General features: G+C 44.8%; 1 protein-coding gene and 1 long non-coding RNA gene across 2 annotated transcripts in view; one reads left to right on the forward strand and one right to left on the reverse strand.

Annotated features, from left to right (window-relative positions):
• LOC126940397 (uncharacterized) overlaps nucleotides 1-1292 on the reverse strand; it is a 55904-nt gene extending 54612 nt beyond the window's left edge. Inside the window, exon 1 of the long non-coding RNA XR_007720734.1 lies at nucleotides 1020-1292. This is a non-coding gene — a long non-coding RNA (uncharacterized LOC126940397). The remainder of the gene's footprint in view (nucleotides 1-1019) is intronic.
• SERP2 (stress associated endoplasmic reticulum protein family member 2) overlaps nucleotides 1-19798 on the forward strand; it is a 233325-nt gene that overhangs the window by 79231 nt on the left and 134296 nt on the right. The gene's annotated exons all lie outside the window — the stretch shown is intronic.

The raw sequence follows: 19798 nt of genomic DNA on the forward strand, positions 1-19798 counted from the left end.
AGGCATAAGGTCAGAAAGATCTGTTAAAACCAGATGGTGGGGCCTTAAAAGGTTCCAGGACAAGGACAGGAGGCTGAGGGAATGGCTTGATGAGGCCCTACTGCACTTTGTGCCATGTTGTATGCCCAGTAGTAAGCAGCAGGCACATAATAGGTGCTCAAGACAATAGGTGCTCAGTATGTTTTGGCTGAATAAATAAATAGGTATCAACGTATTTTTAGCAGGACATTGCCATTATCCAAGATGAATTTAAGGAAGATAAGTGGGACCTCCATAGACAGAGTGGACTGAAGGAGGCAGAGATGGAACATCTGTATGCTAGTCAAGAGGCTGCCAAACTGATTCAGACATAAGGGTCAAGCTCGGATGTTGGGCAGTGCAAACTGAAAGGAAGAAACGCAGGTGTCATGAAGACTAAACCATTCCAACTGGGAGGATGTCATTTCCATTCATGCAAATCTCCAAGGAAGGAGACCTACCACCTCATGAATAAGAATGCAATAACCCAGACAGGCCGGCACACCGGAGCAAAATCCTCGGGCAGCCATGGAAGCAAGCATTCAACCAACACCATATTTTCAGTAGAAATGACCACTAATTTCTACACAGGTATTCTGCTTATAATCAAAGCTAATTCTTAGTTCACCCTTGCTACCCCTAGACTCAACAACTCGAATTCTCCTAACTGCTTTCAGAGATCCATTCACTGAGTCTTCTCATTATTTCCATTTTTCTTCCCTTATCCCACTCCGGGTCCTCTCTGCCTTAAGTCATTTAGCTGGATCAGACCAGGTTTGCTCCAGTCACACTCATCTGACAGGCCTGCTTTTCCTCTAAGTAGCTGGCAGGAGCATAGCTCTGCTCCGGGAGGGGGACCTGTCCTCACGGGAACATGGCAGTTATGCTCCAAGTCCAGCTGGCCAAGAACTCAGACTGTCCTCCCTTGAAAGTTCCCCCACAGAAATCAATGAGAGCCCACCTCCAGACAGTGGCTGGCCTCAGATCCCAGTGGAACTCACCATCCTTTTCCTCTCCATCATCCTCTCGAAGCTTCCCCATCTCTGCCTCAGCCAAAGTCCAATTGGGCAGGGACAGAAGAGTAATTGAAGAAGGCCTTAAGGGATATCAAAGTGCTATTGAGCAAAACCACAACTCAACAGCCGTGCAGGTGCTTCCTGCGACAGGGAGGGAAAGAAGTGTCTGTAGAAAGCCCTAAATAACTCTAGGCAGGGATGTCAGCTTGACAAATGACTTGCGAGAAATAGCCCCGTTGTTCTCTGGTGTGTGATTCATCCGAGGCTGTGCTGGGGTGGGGGCACGGCCCAACCGTGAGTCCCACCCTTGGTCACTTGGGGCCGCTCTTCAGCTTGGCTCCAGGATGGCTAAGAAGGCACTTTTGTTGGTGCTCTTGACCTCTGTCACTTTGACCTTGTTTTCCAGTGGTTTTATTTAGTGGTTTGTGCTGATTTGGTTTGAGCTGCATCCAGAGGAGGACAGGAACTGTGGGGAGACTCTTTCTAAGCATCCAAAGGCCTCTCTCCCTTTGATGTTAGCTCCCAGTGCTTCTCACCATCATAACAACAAAGACCAGGGGCTCCTCGGGGCAGAAGCTCCTTTCATCTCCCTGTTCCCAGCTCCTCAAAGAGCTGGCTTATTGAAATGCTTGTCACATGTTGAATGGATAAGTGAAAATATCCCAAGACCAAGGGATATGACATGACAGCTAGTTTCTAGACTTAGCGCCAGGACTTTGACAAGGTACACAGGGTCTCTGGGCCTCTGTATCCCCGTCTGTGAAATAAGAAGGCAAGCTCTTGGGTCCCCTCAAACTCAGACCTTGAGGTTCAGAGAGGCCTGCAGAGGCTGACTGGGGCCTGCACCCAGCTCGCAGGGAGGGGAACAAAGGTAAGGAGAACATGAGGGATCCGTGGTTGTTTTGCATGCCCAGCAGTGGGAGTAAACACTAGCATGTTGAACACTTGCATGAAAGGTGTATGATGTTTTCAGTTAGGAGGTCGGCCTGGAGACCCCCTGCAGTAACACTAGATGAATGTATTGTGAGCAGCCAGTGTGCTGGTGTGGAACTCATAGGACACAAACAGCACCACTAGCCTCCCTGACTTTATTGGGTCCTCTTCAGCAAGGTGTCCCAGCCACCAGCTGGGCATTTAGTCTTTGGTTTATGGCGTGTTTTGTTTTTTTTGGTTGGTTTTTTTTTTTTTTTTTTCTTCCCATGAAACAGCACAGCAAATCCATTGTTAGAGGCGGGCCGTCCCACCAGCAGGGACAATTTCGTGAGTGAGTCATGCTGAGGAGGCGCTGTGTGAGGTGGGGCTGCGGTTTATAATGAAGTCCTGGGGCTGTACCGAGGAGACGGCCCAGTGTGTCCCAGTGCAGAGCCCATTTCTCAAAGCGGTCCTCGTCTGATACATTTTCTCATGCTGGTGGATGTGCTCTGGGTTTTAATGCCTTTAGTTTCCATCAATGGTAGCTTTGTCAGTGTTAACTGAAAGGAAGACAAATTTGTTTGAAATCAAGGCCTTGTGGATGCCTAAGTGTGTACCCTTCTCTGTGCAGAAAATGGTGGTAATCTTGAGATTGAAGACTTGAATGAAGTTGTCTTCTTTATGGAAAGGCATTTCAGCAACTGTAATTAATGGTCACAGAAGTCATCAAAAGTTTTAACAATCCCAACAATCCCAGCTTCCCCTCTGCAAATCATTTTAGGTTTTTATATACAGATTGCTGATGCCCCTATTAAGACTCTTACTGCTGTAAAAGTCAGGTAGGTGAGATTTCAACTAGCCCTTCATTTGTCCTTTCATTTACATAAAGCATCCAGTTACTCTTATACCTTGACGTTGCTTAAGCTGGTCTGATGGGAAATGGCTTTGTTTCAACAGTAGATATTTTCCAAAGTCTGGTAATCTCCAGGGAGTGGACAGACTTCCCACTGCAGAATTGAGGCAGATAAAAGGAAAAAGAAGTGCTCTCACGGCAAGACAGCAACACCTTCATATATGTGCGTGCACGCGCTCACACACACACACACACACACATGCCATTTGGGTGCAGAGTAAATACCTAGTTGACATATCTTTTCTGAAACACAGATTCTGAAACCACACAAACCTGGTTTGATCCCTCGCTACCACTTGTTATCTTGTGAGCCTGGATAAGTTGATTAACCTTTCTGAGCTTTGGTTCACTTGTTTATAAAATGAGGAAAATTAAAGGACCAAACCATAGTATTGTTGAAAGATCAAAGGAAGTAATATACATAAAGCACTTAGCACAGTGCCTGGAATATTCCAAGGTGTCGAACAAATGATTGATAATCATAACAATAACAGTAACAGAATTTTCCTCTTTCCTGACAGACCTCTCAGCTCCGTGGTGCTCTATAGAAAGTCAGAGTTGATTCCATTTGGGGTTTACCATTTAGGATTCACTATGAGGCAGAAGTACAATGTATGTTACAAGCTATTATTATTACAAATACGAATTCCTGGAGCAGAGACAATACGCAGTGGTCTGAGTTTGAAGGGACCTGAGATCTTACTTTCTTATCTCAAAAACAAGGATATGTAGGCCCAGAAACCCTGAGTGCTGACCGAGTTTCCAGCTACTTATTCTTACAGTTAAGACCAGAAACTAGTTATGAGTCTTGGTCTTGGGATCTTTTCACTTATCCATTCTATATTTGGCAAGCATTTAAGTAAGCCAGTTCTTTCAGAAGCTGGGCATAAGAAAAGGTGCCCATGGGCCGGGTGCAGTGGCTCACGCCTGTAATCCCAGCACTTTGGGAGGCCGAAGCCGGCAGATCACTCGAAGTCAGGAGTTCGAGACCAGCCTGGCCAACATGGTGAAACCCTGTCTCTACTAAACATACAAAAATTAGCCAGGTGTGGTAGTGGGCACCTGTAATTCCAGCTACTTGGGAAGTTGAGGCAGGAGAATCGCTTGAACCCAGGAGACAGAGGTTGTGATGAGCCGAGATCGTGCCACTGCACTCCAGCCGGGCAACAGAGGGAGACTCCGCCTCGAAAAAACAAAGAAAGAAAGAAAAGAAAAGGGGCTCATGGTCTTTGTTGCTATGATGGCAAGAAGTGCTGGGAGCTAACATCAAAGGGAGAGAGGTGTTTGGATGCTTAGAGAGCCAGTCTCTGCACGTTTCTCATCCTCCATTGAATGCAGCTCATACCTAAACAGCACAAATCCAGGAGAAGCAAAGCAGCCTGCAGTGTGGACAAAAGGGCTGAAACAAGAAGTCCACACTGAGAGCTCAGCTTCAGGCTTTCTTCCTGAGACCCTCCCCTGTCCCAAGTGAAATACAGTTTTTGCTGCATTAGGCAAAACATCTTAATTAGCAAGGAACCGATAGTTTCATAATCTTTAAAAAGAGTCCACAGTTCTCAAACACCCCCTCACATGGATGCACGTGAGGTATAAGACAGCAACCCAATGTCTGTTACTATGGAACTCAATGGTGTAAAATTAATTCACTAAAGCACACACCCACTGCAAAAAAAAAAAAAAAACCAGCCTTTGCCAGCTAGGTGCTTCAGAAGGTGATATAGTTTAGATGTGTGTCCCCCTCCAAGTCTTATGTTGAAATGTAATTCCAAATGTTGGAGGTGGGGCCTAGTGGGAGGTGTCTGGGTCATGGGGGCAGGTCCATCATGAACGGCTTGGTGCCATCCCCTTGGTGATGAGTGAATTCTGTATTAGTTCATGTGAGAGTTGGTTGTTTACAGAGCTTGACACCTCCTCCTCCTCTCTCTGGCTCCCTCTTTCACCAGGTGACATGCCTGCTCCCCTTTCACCTTCTGCCATGAGTAAAAGTTCCCTGAGACCTCACCAGAAGCCAGTCGGATGGGGGTGCCATGCTTGTACAGCCTGCAAACCGTGAGCCAAATAAGCCTCTTTTCTTTGTAAATTGCCCAGTCTCAGGTATTTCTTTATAGCAGTGCAAAAGGGACTGATAGAGAAGGCATTGATGTCACACTACATACAACATTTGCTTTCTGAGAGTCGCCTCCCACTCAAACGTAAGCTCCACGTGTTCAGGGATTTGCCATGGATCTGTTCACTGCTGCATAGCCAGTGCCTAGAACAGCACCCAGGCAGGCAGCCAATAAATATTTATTGACCCAGTAAATGAATCATACATGAACCAAGTATGAACAGTGGAGGCTGTGGACTGTCTCATATGTGAGTTATTTACCATCTCTGTGCTGAGTTTCCTTATCTTGAAAAGGCTATATTAATAGGATTGTCATAAGAATTATTGGCTTGTGTAAATGTCTTTAAAGCAGTGCTAATGTTACCTATTTTGGGCTCCATAGAGATTGTGCTTTTTCTATGTCCTCACAGAGGAATGGCAGATAGATCTTCAGCAATGTAACATATATACCTGAAAATTATTTCACTCAAATAATCATGTTAGAAAAGTCCTGAAAGAGCCTGGGCAAGGTGGCTCATGCCTGTAATCCCAGCACTTTGGGAGGCCATGGCGGGTGGATTGCCTGAAGTCAGGAGTTCGAGGCCAGCCTGGGCAACATGGTGAAACCCCGTCTTTAGCCACACATGGCAGCGTGCACCTTTAGTCCCAGCTACTTGGGAAGCTGAGGCAGGAGAAGTGCTTGAACCCGGGAGGCAGAGGTTGCAATGAGCCGAGATCACACTACTGCTCTCCAGCCTGGGTGACAGAGCAAGATTCAAGCTCCAAAAAAAAAAAAAAAAAGTCCTGAAAAGGATTTTTGGTGGTTGTTTATTTGTTGCTTGGTTTGACTTGTTTTCTTAAAAGGCCAGATGTGTATAAGGTGCTTGGTTTTATTCTCACTGTTTTATATGAAGTGTTCAGACTCACCCATGATACCAAAAGAGCCATATTATATTTGGACACTTTTCCTGGTGATCCCCTTCCTACAAGACTGGAACATGTAACCTCCTAGACACCCTGATGATTCTCTAGTATCAATCCCCGTCTTGGAAGAGGGCCTCAAAGAGGTTTCCAGGTGGTGAGCCAGGCCAACCTCCTCAGGCAGCGAATCACACCATCCCTAAAGCTCATACCAGCTCACAGATAAGGCCTCTCAGCTAGACCCCTCCAAAAGCTTCAGCTCAATTAAAAACAAAGTACATATGGTTGACTTTAATAAAAAAACTGAGCAAACAATCAGAACAACAACTAGCAAAATGTGTGAATACCTGTTTCTAAGGTATTGGAAACAACTTACAGACATGAATTCACCAAGTCTTATAAAATAGGGGGTAAGGGCACATAGCCTCATATTTATTTTACCAAAGAAAACAGAAAAAGTCATTAAGAACCAGCAATTGAATCCAGTCTCTGGCTCCTGGATGCACTGTTTAGGTAACCGCACACCCACCTGAAGTTCTCTATTAAAAGCCAATACATTGAGAAAACAGCCATTCACATATTATACTGCTGAATCTGGCTTGGGACATTGCATTTGTAATAATAAATATTTGCATACAAAGAAGAGCTGCAGAAATAGCATGGATTTTGGTATCTGAAAGATGAAGTCAAATTCCAGCCATGTGATCTTCAACAAGTTACTTACGTAATCTGAACACAACTTTGTTCTGTAAAATGTGGGTAAGGATAGCACACCAGCAATGCTGTTATAAAAATTATGGATGCTGTCTGTAGATCTACTTCCAGTAGATTGCCTTGTTTATAAATGATACTTAGAAAAGGATGATGACGATAACGACGGCCTTCCCTATTCAAAAAGCACATTCTCAGCTGGCCACAGTGGCTCCCACCTATAATCCCAGAACTTTGAGAGGCCTAGGTGGAAGAATTGCTGGAGCCCCGCAGTTCAAGACCAGCCTGGCTACCATAGTGAGATCCCTTCTCTACAAAAAGAAATTATTTTTAAATTAGCTGGACATGGTGATGCAAGCCTGTAGTCCCAGCTACTCAGGAGGCTGAGATGGAAGGATCGCTTGAGCCTAGGAGGTTGAGGTTGCAGTGGACCATGATCATGCCACAGCACTCCAGCCTGGGTACAGAGCAAGATCTTGTTTCAATAAATAAATAAATAAATGTAAATAAAACAAAACTTCTCAGGTTGAACGAACACTTTGTCTTTCCCCCCAGTAGTGTTAGTACTTATGAAAACATCAGGTGCTAAGATTTAATAGCTTATTAGGTCAAGTTTTTTGGGGGATCCATTAGCAGAAATTAGATTTGCTGTTATTAATTTGACCACAACTTTGCATGATCCCAGCTGAACATTCCCATCTAAAACAGGATTTTTCTTTCCTGTTAAATTTAAGACTCTCTCTCTCTCTCTCTCTCTCTCTCTCTCTTTTCTCTCCAGCAATTCATTTCTCATTTTGGTTTGGGACAGAGCCAGCTGGTAAAAGGTTTCAGCATGTGTTTATTGCCTCTTTGTTCTCAAGCATTTTCTGGGGCCTCCTGGCAGCTCTTTGGTCTGGAGCAAGCAGCAAAACCCTCCGGGGTTGCAAAGCCTAGACAAATCCCAGGATCTGACCACTGCCTAGGGGTGGAGAAGAACAGCTAGAAGCCTCCCCTCCCACCCCGAACTCCTGCTCAGAACTCTTAGTAAACACAGGGCAGGAGCCCAGCATTTGGCCCCCGGGGCTTGCTCTTACTGGAGTTGTTTTGGAGTCAGCTGTGCTGCCTCTTGTCAGGCCCCACACAGGACCTTTCCCCTTGAAACTTGCCTGGTCTCCAACAAGCAATTGTTTGGGGAAGAGTGTGTGTGTGTGTGTGTGTGTGTGTGTGTGTGTGTGTGTGTAACCCATCAAACCTGTCTTCAACAATGACACCGCTGCTTGTAGACATCACAGATACCCTTGTTCTGGGAGGTCCTTGGGTGTCTTTCCAAACAGATTGCCTGAACACTCAACCCCAGTCCACACCTCCAAGCCTGACCCCATTTAGGAGTCTTACTCTAAGCCTGGAGGTGAAAACAAGGCTTAGCCCCAGCAGAGTCACCACTGCCCAGCCTTCTCCACCTGCCAACTTCATACAACTTATGGTGTGCCATGGTGGATGCATTAAAGGGCAGTACAACTCAGTGGTCAAGAGCACTACTTTAGCCTTCAGTTGACCAAGAGCCATATCTAGCTTGGGCATTTTGGGGAGCTCTGTGTGCAAATATTTATTATAAATACGATGTCCCAGGCCAGAGCCATATTCAGCAGTAGGATTCAGGAGCTCTATGACATACCTGAGCCAAGTTCTCTATCTCACTTTCCCTCAGTTCCTCAAATGTAAAGGAAGGAGAGTAGCACCTATTTCACAGTACTGTTGTGACGGTTCAATGAGATGGTGGCTGGGAAGGGCCTGGTACATGTTGATAGTCAATAGAGAACAATCTGAACATAAAATTCCAGCCACCTGAGCTCTCCTCAAGCATACTCAGCAGCTTCGGGTTTGTTCGAGCAAACTCCTCACAACCCCCTCAAGAGGCTAAGCGTGATGAGAATGAATTGATCCTGGTTTCTCTGGGAGTTATTGTGCCACTCGTGCTTTTTCCCAGCTTTGGGAACGGCGGGATTGAGTGATGGAGTAATGAATCCAACAAACATTTTTGATGTCAGGCATTTTTGAGGCACAAGTCTACAGAGAGGAAAAGGAAGGCCTAGGTTTCCCAGGCTGTGCACATAGGACAGGGAGAGATGCAGACACCTGATCAGATATTGGCAATTCTCAGGGTGCTGAACTCTGTGGGGCTATGATGAAGACATTGGGAAGTGGCTAAGGCATCAACTAAGGCTCCCTAGATGGGGCGTCCTCTGACAAGGGTCTTGAATAGCGGCTTACCCAGAGGAGAAAATGAGGAAGGGAATTGCAGGCAGAGTGAATGAGCAAAGGCACAAAAACAGCAAAGAAAATGCCCTATTTGGAGAATGGTATAATAAATACCTCAATGTGGTTGGAATGGGAAGGAATTCATCTGGAAAAATTGGACCGTTAGGGACATCTATTCTGCTACAGTGACAGTTTGGCCTAGGCCACTCAGTAAGACACCAAAATGAGACAATCAGCCTGGCTCTGTCACCCACCCTCAAAGTCCCCCCAACCCCAGCCACTGAGAAACGAGAACAATAATTATCTTAACATGATTTAAATGGTTCTCTCAACTTTTGTTCTTTTGTGTAAACAAATGTCTTCTTTTTTATATTTTTTATTTTTTTAAGACAGAGTCTCACCCTTCATGGAGGCTGAAGCGCAATAGGGCAATCAGAGCTCACTGCAGCCTTGAGCTCCTGGGTTCAAGTGATCCTTCCACCTCAGCCTCTCAAGTAGCTGGGATTACAGGTGCATATAACCATGCCCCGCTAGTGTGTGTGTGTGTGTGTGTGTAGACAGAGATGGAGTCTCACCATGTTGCCCAGGCTGGTCTTGAGCTCCTGTCCTCAAGCAATCCTCTGCCTTGGACTCCCAAAGTGCTGGGATTACAGGGGTGAGCCCCCATGCCCAACACAAATGCCTTCTTAAACTTCAGTTTCTCATCTAGAAAATGGGTTTGGGGTAGGTTCTTTCTTTTAGAGGAAGAATGTCATGCAAAGCTCAGTTTCTCATCACCCACTGACGGAAATCATTTGGGGGCATTATTTGAATAAAGCAGTTGTTAAACATACCCTTCAAGAAGATCATGCAAAGCAACTTTCTGGAAATCAGTTTCACACGTGGTAATAAACATCTTGAATAAATTTCTTCTCATCTCCTCATGGCCCAACTTGATTTCTCCCTGTCGCCTCTGCTCCCACCTCCAGGGTGATGAGCGATCAAACCTAACTATTGCTTCCACTTCTGATTCCTCCAAGGAGGGGTCTTACATTTCAGCACAGGAGGAAACACTAACATAGGTGAAAGTATTTAAGCTCCTCCCAGCCATCCTCCCTCATCCTTCGCGCTGTCAAAGAAACACAGCTGAAATCTATCAGGGCCTTCAGTGATGAGCTGATAGATCTATTAAATAATCTGACCCATCAACTAGAGTGGTCTGACCCAAGTTCCTTTCCCATTCTGGTCCTAGAAAGATACTTTCTCTATTTCATCAGCAGTGAAATTATCTCCGTGTTCGATCTGATCACAGCACCTTTGGAAATCATAGCCAGGCTTCCTGAGGCCATTGCCAGGCCATGTTTCCTACACAAACTGCCTGGAAATTGCCCATCAGAGAGTCTTCAGGGTATTAAGCCATTGGAATATCGACAATTCCACTCTTCATCGAAAGAAACTGAGCCACAGTAAGGATATGGGCACGTTCTGGATCCAGAGAAATTCCTCATTGGAAAAGAAAAAAACATTCAGTGTCCTTATGTATGGCCTAAGATCCTGAAACTGCTTTCTCCAAGGCAACCTGAGGAATGCAGCACAAAGAGCCTGCAAAGAATTCTGGTAAGTGGCTAGGGTGGTAGGAAGAGATAACCTAAGTTACGGGCAAATGTTTAAATACATATATATATATATGCACACATACAGCAAAATCCTACTGACCCATGGGAGGTGACTAGAGTTCCACAATGAAAACTATTCCCTTCACCAAGATAACAATAAGAAACATTTTCACATGAGAAAGGGAAAGATTCAAGAAGGAAATGCCATTTTAAACCCTGGTTTACCAAAAGAGGTTGTTCTTCTTCCTATTCCCCGAACTTTCTCAAAAGGTCTCAAATATTTGAGTGGTTGCTTCCAGACTGAAGAGTGTCCTCCTCGTTCTTATCTAAGTTATTAAACACCCACTCTGCTCTGAGAACTCAGCATCGCAGGATGACACAGAGTCTTTGTAAAACGTACTCAGCCTGCCCAGAAGGGGAAAATACAATGAAAAGATCTAACTACACTATGGTAAGAACAATGGCGCATCCAGTTTGCTTTCTTCCGTTGAATTTACCTTGGCTTTGATGTCAGCTGGCCTAGTCCTAGACTCATTTCTTAGTAAAATGCACATACCCAGAACTTGGGGAGAGGTTGGTGGAAATTTTAAAAAAAAAACAACAACCCTGAGATCCATGTCTGGGTCAACTAGGGGAAAATAGGCACTGAACTCACAGCAGCCCAAGTGGAACTGCTTGCTGGGGTGACTATGAGAACACAAACCTCCTTCTTCTATGAAGACATTCTGGAGACAGCCTTAAGAGCACCAAGAAATAAAGACTTGAGCTCATTTTAACTGGTTCTTAAGGAGTAGGAAACCCCCTAGGTGATATTTGGGTTGTAGTAGAAAATTTTGTATTTCAGGAAAGTTTTTATATTTCATTCAACTGCTTTCAATAACCATGACCTCATTTTCTCTTCCCCAAAGCCTTAACGTGCTCCCAGAGAAAGACTATTACTGTTATTCCACAGGTGGTCCTGGGAAATGAAGGCAGAATGGTCGGGTGGAAGGAAGAATCCCATCAGGCTTTTAAGAACTCAAGACTGCACCTCTCACTACCAACCCACCTCTCTGGATTACCTTTCCCAACACATAGGGCTAAGCTATGGACTACGGCCCATCCTCCTACTTCCTGAAATTCAGGGTGTGATCTGAGGCAGACACTTGGCTGACCCCTATACGCAGGGTTCCGACTCCTTCTACTCCATTGCTGCCTACTACAGAGGCGTGAGTTTAATGGTGCATTTTCCCTTGCAGCTAAGCAAGGTGTAGGCACCTAACAGCAATAATTTAAGCACATTCTTGGAATGACCCCATATTGGCAGATGCACCTGAATGTGTGTTTTGTGCTAGGCAATCTGGGAGTGGCCAACCCAGAGATTCATTCCTTGTCTGTGATAAATTTCTGAGCCCCCAGCCTGTCCCATGGAACATGGGCCATGCAGGTGATTGAGGTCCTACATTTTGGGTTAAGTGAAAGTTACCAGGTGGAGGTCATTGGTGGGAGGGTGTTAACTGAAAATGCCATGTGAACCGTATGCTGTTTGTAAATGGTTGCAGTTTTCCTGCCCAGCCTGCCACCACTGGGCTGTGCAGTTATGCTGTCCAATCCACCGCCACTGGACTCTTCCAGTACGGAAGGCAGTTCTCCCCTCCAGCCTGCTGCCACTGGATTCCCTCCCCTGTATGTAAGCCCCTAATCAAACCCCATGTCTTGTTTGCTGGCTCTAGGTCTCTTCTTCAGCCTTGTTGAAACTGGTGCCTTTCCTATTGAGATTAACAGGGGTTCAGCACAACACAAGGGCAGTGTACCCCATTCTGGAATATAAGCAGAAGACTCCTGTGTGCAGCTTCCAGAATGAATTTTCCCTTCTTGAGGAAAAAGGACAGCGTTGGCTGGCCCGACTCTACCACTCCCACTGCCTTGAACATGCCACTTGGTGCACAGCCATTGTACAACTGAGACAGAATGCAAATTTGGGTCTTGCCTACTCCAAAGGCCATGCTCCTAACCACCATGTTCTATTGCCTCCTTTTAATCCTTTCATTGGCCCACAAATCACAGCCAGCAGAAAAAGAAAAACAATACACAAGGCAGTGAGGAATAGAGAAAAGTGCCCTAGACCAGGCACCTGAAGATTTATCTGAGCTCGGGTGCTCGCTTTATACTAATTGTGTGGCCTTGGGTCACTCAATTAACCTCTGAGTATCATTTCCTGCCTTTGTGATAGCTAGCCTGGGAAACATCTAAAGCTCCTTCCAGTTTTCAAATTCTATGGCTATGATTCTAGAATATGAACCTACTCCAACCCTCCTGATAAGCTACCATATTCCCAAACCCCAGTGAATCTAAGGGCAATCCAGGCCCTATGGAGGAAGCAAGTTTGTGACTCAAACTATTCACGTCTCTATCCGTGTTCCTGCTGGACAACACCTTCCTGATACATTGGGAATGCACGCATCCCTACATGTTTGAGAGGCTGAAGGAGAGTTTCCAATTATTAATAGGAATGCACTGTGGCCTGGTAGGATTTGCATTCCAGAGACAGGAGGCAGAATCCTACCCCTACCACTAGTCATTTAGTTGTTCTGAGCCCAGGTTTTTCCTGTAAAATTGGGATAACAATGAAATCCCCCTTATCCTAATTCCATCCAAAGTTATTGTGAAGTCATGCAAGATAAGTCACTTTTAAAATGGCAAACTTGCCATTATCTAGAGTTCAGCAATGCTCAGATAGGCCTAAGTAAGCACCTGATTCAATGCCTGGCATATAAAAATTCCACATGCCATTCATACATGCAATGCAGAGCCTACATTTCAAGGCAGCCCTATGGCCACTGAGCCGTCTAAACTTCCTGGTCTGTTTATGTGGGTGCTCATCTTTAACTCAATGAGGAAGAAAGTCTTCTTGTAGTACCCAATTTTATGTTATTGACAAGATCCAGAGGCAACAAAACAAAAGGATGAGGGGGTGTGCGGAGGAGTTTCTCCCTTCCAAGTACCGTTATTAAATACCTGCACCATCCCACCATCCCCCATCCTACCTCATGGGGTCTGGTGTAATCCCATTAAAGAATTTAAAAATCTAAAGAATGTTAAGTGCTCATACAAGACCTTTCCAGCCTGGTTGTGATTCGTTTGTTTCTTTTCACAGCGTGTATATTAATGCAGGCGCTGGTGTTTGGAATGCATGGTTTCTTTAGGAAAGAAATAGCACCATCCAAAAGCCAAACTGAAATTACTGAAACTTAGGGCAGCCAGCAGAGCAGGGAATTCGTTTTCCATCCTGTTTTCCTCTCACTGCCTTTCTGGGATGTCAGACCAAAAGGTGCTTCAGCCTATGAGCTCCATGGGGCACCACAGTTTTGAAACTGCCGCCTGTGTCCTTGGTTGGAATCAATGAATATACCCTGTGTAGGCTTTTCAGAAGCAAAAGGAAGAGTGGCATAAGCTCCCTGAGGTATCATTTTGTCTCATATCCATCAGAAAAGCTGTACTCCAGGGAGAATATCAAATGATGTTATGCTGCTGGAGTCTAACACTGATGATTTTGATATCTCAGTGGTTCCCACTGGAAAATAATCTACTTCTCAGGATCTTGGTTGGGAGCCGGAGGCTTCTGATTCCTGACTCTCTGAAGCCAGCAGCCTCCTTGCCTAAGGAGCCCGATGCTCTAAGGCACTCAGAACCCAGGTCTGTGTGATCTGAAATTTTATGTGGAGTCTTGTGTAGAGGAAGCAATATTGTGTCAAGAGAACTGCCATTGAAGGATTCTGGTGGTGACCCACTGCATAGCCAGTGGCTGTGAAGGGCACTTAGGAGATGAGCATCTGCTGGGGGTGGGGGTGGAGAGCGGAGCCCAGCAGCTGATGCGAGACAAATACCCACTTTCTCGAACATGCTCGTGGAAGTGTGACAGACGCCACTGGTTGGCCAATCCAACTGCCATTCCCAGTCTCCTTCCCCCTTTCTCACAGAATCTCAATTTTATTTTACTTTTGTTCATTTATTTGTCCCACCACCCATCTCTAGAACTCTATTTGAGTCTCACGAAACTGAAACCTTGTGCTCATTAAACAATAACTCCTTATTTCCCCTATATCTCCAGCCCCTGGAATGCACCACTTTACTTTCTGTCTCTATGAGTTTGACTAAGTACTTCCTGTAAGTGGAATCATACAGCATTTTTCTTTCTGTAACAGACTTATTTCACTTAGTATAATGTCCTCAAAGTTTATCGCTGCGGTAGCATGTGTCAGAATTCCCTCCCTTTTTAAGGTTTAATAATGTTTCGTTGTGTGTATAGATCACATTTTGTTTATCCACTCCTCCCTTGATGGGCACCTGGCTTGCTTCTACCTTTTGGCTGTTGTGAATAATGCTTCTGCGAGCATGGGTGTCCAGCAGTCTCCCCTTATTCTTGCATTTTAGTTACCCATGGTCAACTATGGTCCAAATATATTAAATGAAAACTTCCAGAAATAAATAACTCGTAAGTTTTAAATCGCATGCTACTCTGAGTGTCGTTATAAAATCTCACACCACCCTGCTCCATCCCCCCAGGATCGTGAATCACTCTTTTGTCCAGGGTGTATCCACACTATATATGCTACCCACCCATTAGTCACTCAGTTCTCAGATCCAGTGTCACAGCATCACCGTGCTTGTATTCAAGTAACTTTTATTTTACTTAATAATGGCCCCAAAGTACAAGAACAGTGAGGCTGGCATATTGTTATAACTGTTCTATTTTATTATTAGTTGTTGTTAATCTCTTCCTGTGTCTAATTTATGAACTAAACTGTATTCTAGGTATATATGTATGTATAGGACAAAGCATGGTATATATGGGAGAATCTGAATTTTAATAGGGTGACAATGCAACCATCCCTAGGAAAGGAATCATGGCTCTCTCACATTCCCCTTTGCTAGAAACTTACTGCTATGAACTGAAGGTTTTTGTCCAAACCAAAATTCATATGTTGAAATCTTATCACCAAGGTGATGGTGTTAGAAGGTGAGGCCTTTGGGAGGTGATTAGGTCATAAGAGTGGAACCCTCAAGAATGGGATTAGTGCCCTTACAAAAGAGACCCCAGAGAGCCACCTTGCCCCTTCCACCATGTAAGGGCACAGCAAGATGGCGCCCTGCACCCTCACCGTGTACCAGACCTGCTGGTTCCTTGATCTTAGATTTCCCAGCCTCCCTTCTCACCAATACATTTCCGTTGTTTATAAATTACCCACTCTATGGTATTTTGTTATAGTAGACCAAATGGACTGAGAGAGAAATATAAGGAAAAATGTATTGAGGGCTTTAGAAAGGACGTTTGTTTCCTAAAAAAGAAAAATCTAGAGCTTAATAAAGAGAAGATTTGCCCTTCTGATGCTCATGCAAGGACGGAAACTACAATAGGCACCCTAAGACCAAGAAGAGTGAGAACACAGGCCAGCAGCATGGAGCATGGCGATGGAGAGCCTGGGAAAGCCTGGAAGGATAACCAAGTCAGCCAACAAACTCCGGGGCCACTTACGTCCAGACTTTTTAAGGAAATAAAAAGTGCACTTATGAGTTTATTTACTCATAGTCCTTAGTCAAGTGTTCTGTTCCTAAGTGAAACAGAAAGCGACCTTGAAGGAAAGGAGCTTAATGAAGCTAGATCTAGATCTCCTAGTCAACATTAAAACCCCTCTCTCTGCAGTCTCATGATGACTGTACCTCATTCTGCCTGATGTTTCCAAGACAGCTATTTACATAACTTTCTTCTTCCCCTTTCCATAACCACTGCCCCCGCCCCCATGCCACCAATGATAAGAAGGCAGAGTTTGTCTGAATCATTTTTGTACCCACTACTTCTCCCCACCCCTGCCTGCTATAGATGACTCATTACACCATTTCTATCTTAAATTGTCATTCCCATTACAGGCAGAGAGGACAAAACACACCCACATGCACACACATTTACACACACAGAACCATATATGTTTATTGACCTGATACAGGGAAATCAGTGGGCTACGAATGCTGTCCCCCCATTTGAAATCTAAGCACACCAGGAAGAAGGCGGAGAGATGAAAGAAAGTGGAGAGAGATTGAATGAAAGAAACTGAGGAGCAAAGGAAGAAGGAGAGAGAAAGAGAGAAAATAAAACCACACAGCAGCAGTTCCAGGGCTTGACATCAGCGAGATTTACTGCGCTAATATGTCAAGCTGCCTGCCATAATTAGTTTCTGTAAAAACCCTATCTCCTCGCTCAGATTCAATTAAATCATACAGTGTTGATTTGCAAGCTTTCTTATTCCATGATGGGAGGGCTGGCAGGACCCCAAGCTCAGCTTACCCACCTATTCCTTGCCTGGCACTATTTGTGTATCAGTCACGTTGTTTTCAGGTGGTCAGGCAGCCAGGGGATGAACGGGTGAGTGTTTGGGCTCGGAGATACAGGAAGATACCACACACAGCAGCCAAGGCTCTGAATGATGTCATTTTCTTCATGGCTTGAAAAGAAAACATGCACCAGAAATGGGTACCAGAGTGATAGTGAACCTGGTGTTTGATCCTAACACTGGTTACTTTTAAACCCCGTTATGTCAAAGAGGCAAAACCAGAGTGATGGTTTTTAAAAATCATTTGTAAGAACAAGCTCTAGGCTTGTTAGAGAAAATCCTAACGAACCTAGGCTATAAGATAGCAAAACCTCTTATTCAGGGAACTCCTCTGTGTGGGATTTCCTGGTCACTCTCCAGGGGTGACTTGGACGGAATGCACTGTATATGCTGCTCTCCATCGCCCTTGGAGTGAAAAAACAGCCCCTCAAAATGCCACCAGGGTAAGAGACATGCATGTGGGGAGGCTATGGGGAGAAGAGTCCTGCTCCTAATGAAAAAACAGATTTCTGCATGACACTCGCTCAGCTGCAAGAGCAATTTCTTCCTCCTGAAGCTGAAATCAATATTAAATTAATCTGTGTGCTATGTCTCCATGAATAACTTTCTAACCTTCTATGTTGACCAATCAGAATCCCTTCACCCTTGTCAATTCCACTTGGGTGACTTTTTTTTTTTTTTTTTTTTTTTTTACTGTTTCTTTGCCATCAAACTGTATGTTCCCATAGGAAAGACACAGCATAACGCATCAGTTGCTCCTTGCTACTAAAGGGTTAGTGGGAAAACTAAAATCTGCAGGGAAGAAGAGTAAGATAATTTTTTTAACTCTTCAAGGACACATTTCCCGTTAACCAGCTCCATCCCCTGGGACAAGTCTGTTAAATGAATATTGACTTGGGGAAGAATCTGGGATCAAATAGGATTCTGAGCCTGTGAAGATGCTTCTCTCTCCTCATACCCCTGCTGTGGGTGATTTTTTTAAGGTCTTCATCTTCTAATTCCCCTATTTCAACTGTTTGAATCTTTCTGGGAGACTGATTCTTCATTGAGGCTGCACTTCAGAACATGACATCAAACAATAATTTTAAAGCACTCTAAGACTTGATACAATGAAATATACTTAAATGTAATCATTTCTTTCCAGGATATTCCTTTTTTTTCTTTTTTAAATCATTGCAGTTCTTTTCTGCTAATCTCTAACCACCCTATTACACGGCCTCCCCATAAATCCTAGTTTTGCTTCCTTCATGGCCTGACTTTTGCTCATTACCCAGAAGCATAAAAGCATCTCAAGTTTAAAAGATGTGTGGTCAAAAGCAAAGACCCACCAAAGAAAGATGATGTCAATCAAGTCTAGCAGAAGCAATTCTTTCTGAAAAAGCACACAGCCCCCAGCATCTTGGGGGAGAAGCTAACACAGTTGAGTCCCTACTATATGGCAAGCATCTTCAATTAATTGAGACAACAACTTGCAATGCAGTGGTTATACTTTGTAAGTGAGGAAACTGATGTTTGGAAAGGTGAAGCAACTTTTAGCCCGGTGACAAGCAAAGACTCAACCTTTGCCAGTAGAATTCCCAAATCTGACATACTACTTGTACGTTGGCAGTAAAACATTCCCTAGTCTCCCTACACATCTCCACCATCCACAAACCTCAGTCCCTTCCTGAGGTGCTGAGCGCAGTGAGTGCACCATCCAACCAGAAGCAACAGCTGTGGAAAGAGCCCTTGGAGGGACTGGCATCAATCAAAGTCCAGGCATAAACCTCAACAGCACAGGACTGCATATCTAGGCTATAGGACATCCAGATTGCTGAATCTCCTTGGTGACTATTGAATAAATGTCCACCAAGAAGAGGAAGGAGAGATTATTACCCCCTAGAGGATAGAGCAGCAGTCACCGTTTAATACCAAAATGACCCCTTGCTCCGTGTGGTCCTGGCCAATGGCACCAAAAGGTCTTAACAGACCTTGCATTCTCCCTTGGTCCTGTGATTCTAAACCAAGAGACCCTTGATCTCTGTCCAACTAGAAAACAAGAAATTCATAATAGGCCAAGAATATGACTGTCTACTTCATTATTTGACACTGGGAGAGACAGAAGATTCAATTCTATGCCTGTCTTCAACTTGGCAAACACCCATTATTTTGCTTATGCTTACAACTTTTCACAAAATTGGCCCCACGTGCTGGCCTGAGCCCTGACCAGTGGATGGCAGGTGTATTCCAGTGCACCCAGATCAGGGGAGGGCTGACCCTCACCCACCTCCTGATTATGCTGTTGACCATCCCATCCCTAAGGTGGTACTGATTAAGAACATAAACTCAGGAGCCAGACAGCCTGGGTGAGTCCCCAGCTGTGGCACTTATAGCTGTGTGACCTTGTATGACGTCTCTGTACTCTTTCTGTAAAGTAGAAAAGAGAGAATACATTTCCCTAGAATCACTGTGAGGGGCAAATGAAATATTATAGGTGAACTTAGAACGGCACTGACTTGAGTCAGGGCTCTATAAATGAGGGCCATGTCTAATATAATTATTAATATTGCTCCTGATAAGGTTTGGGAAAGGCAGCCTCCTTTTCCAATACTTTCTGAAACCCATCCAGCTCTCACAAGGACAGAAGAGACTAAGGAGGCAGGACCCAGCGTGGTTCTGGAGGTCAAAGCCGTGCATTAGAAGGCAAGGAGCCCCGGATTAGATGCTATCAGACCTAGGAGCAAGTCCCCCTCTGCTTAGATGAGCCACAGGATCTCCATAGATCTCAGCTTCCACACCTGCTGTGCACTGAATTATGTTCCCCCGAAATTCATATGTTGAAGCCCCAACCCCCAATGGAATGGTATCTGGAGATGGGGTCTTTGGAAGTTCCTTTGGTTTAGATAAGGTCCTTGTGATAAAATTCGTGCCCTTATAAGAAGAGAGGCCAGAGAGCTTGCTCTCTCTCTCTCTACCTGACGTGTGAGGACACAGAGAAGAGGCCATCTATGAGCCAGGAAGTGGGCCCTCACCACAAACCA

The sequence above is a fragment of the Macaca thibetana genome, chromosome 17, assembly GCF_024542745.1.
Source record: "Macaca thibetana thibetana isolate TM-01 chromosome 17, ASM2454274v1, whole genome shotgun sequence".
NCBI lineage: Eukaryota > Metazoa > Chordata > Mammalia > Primates > Cercopithecidae > Macaca > Macaca thibetana.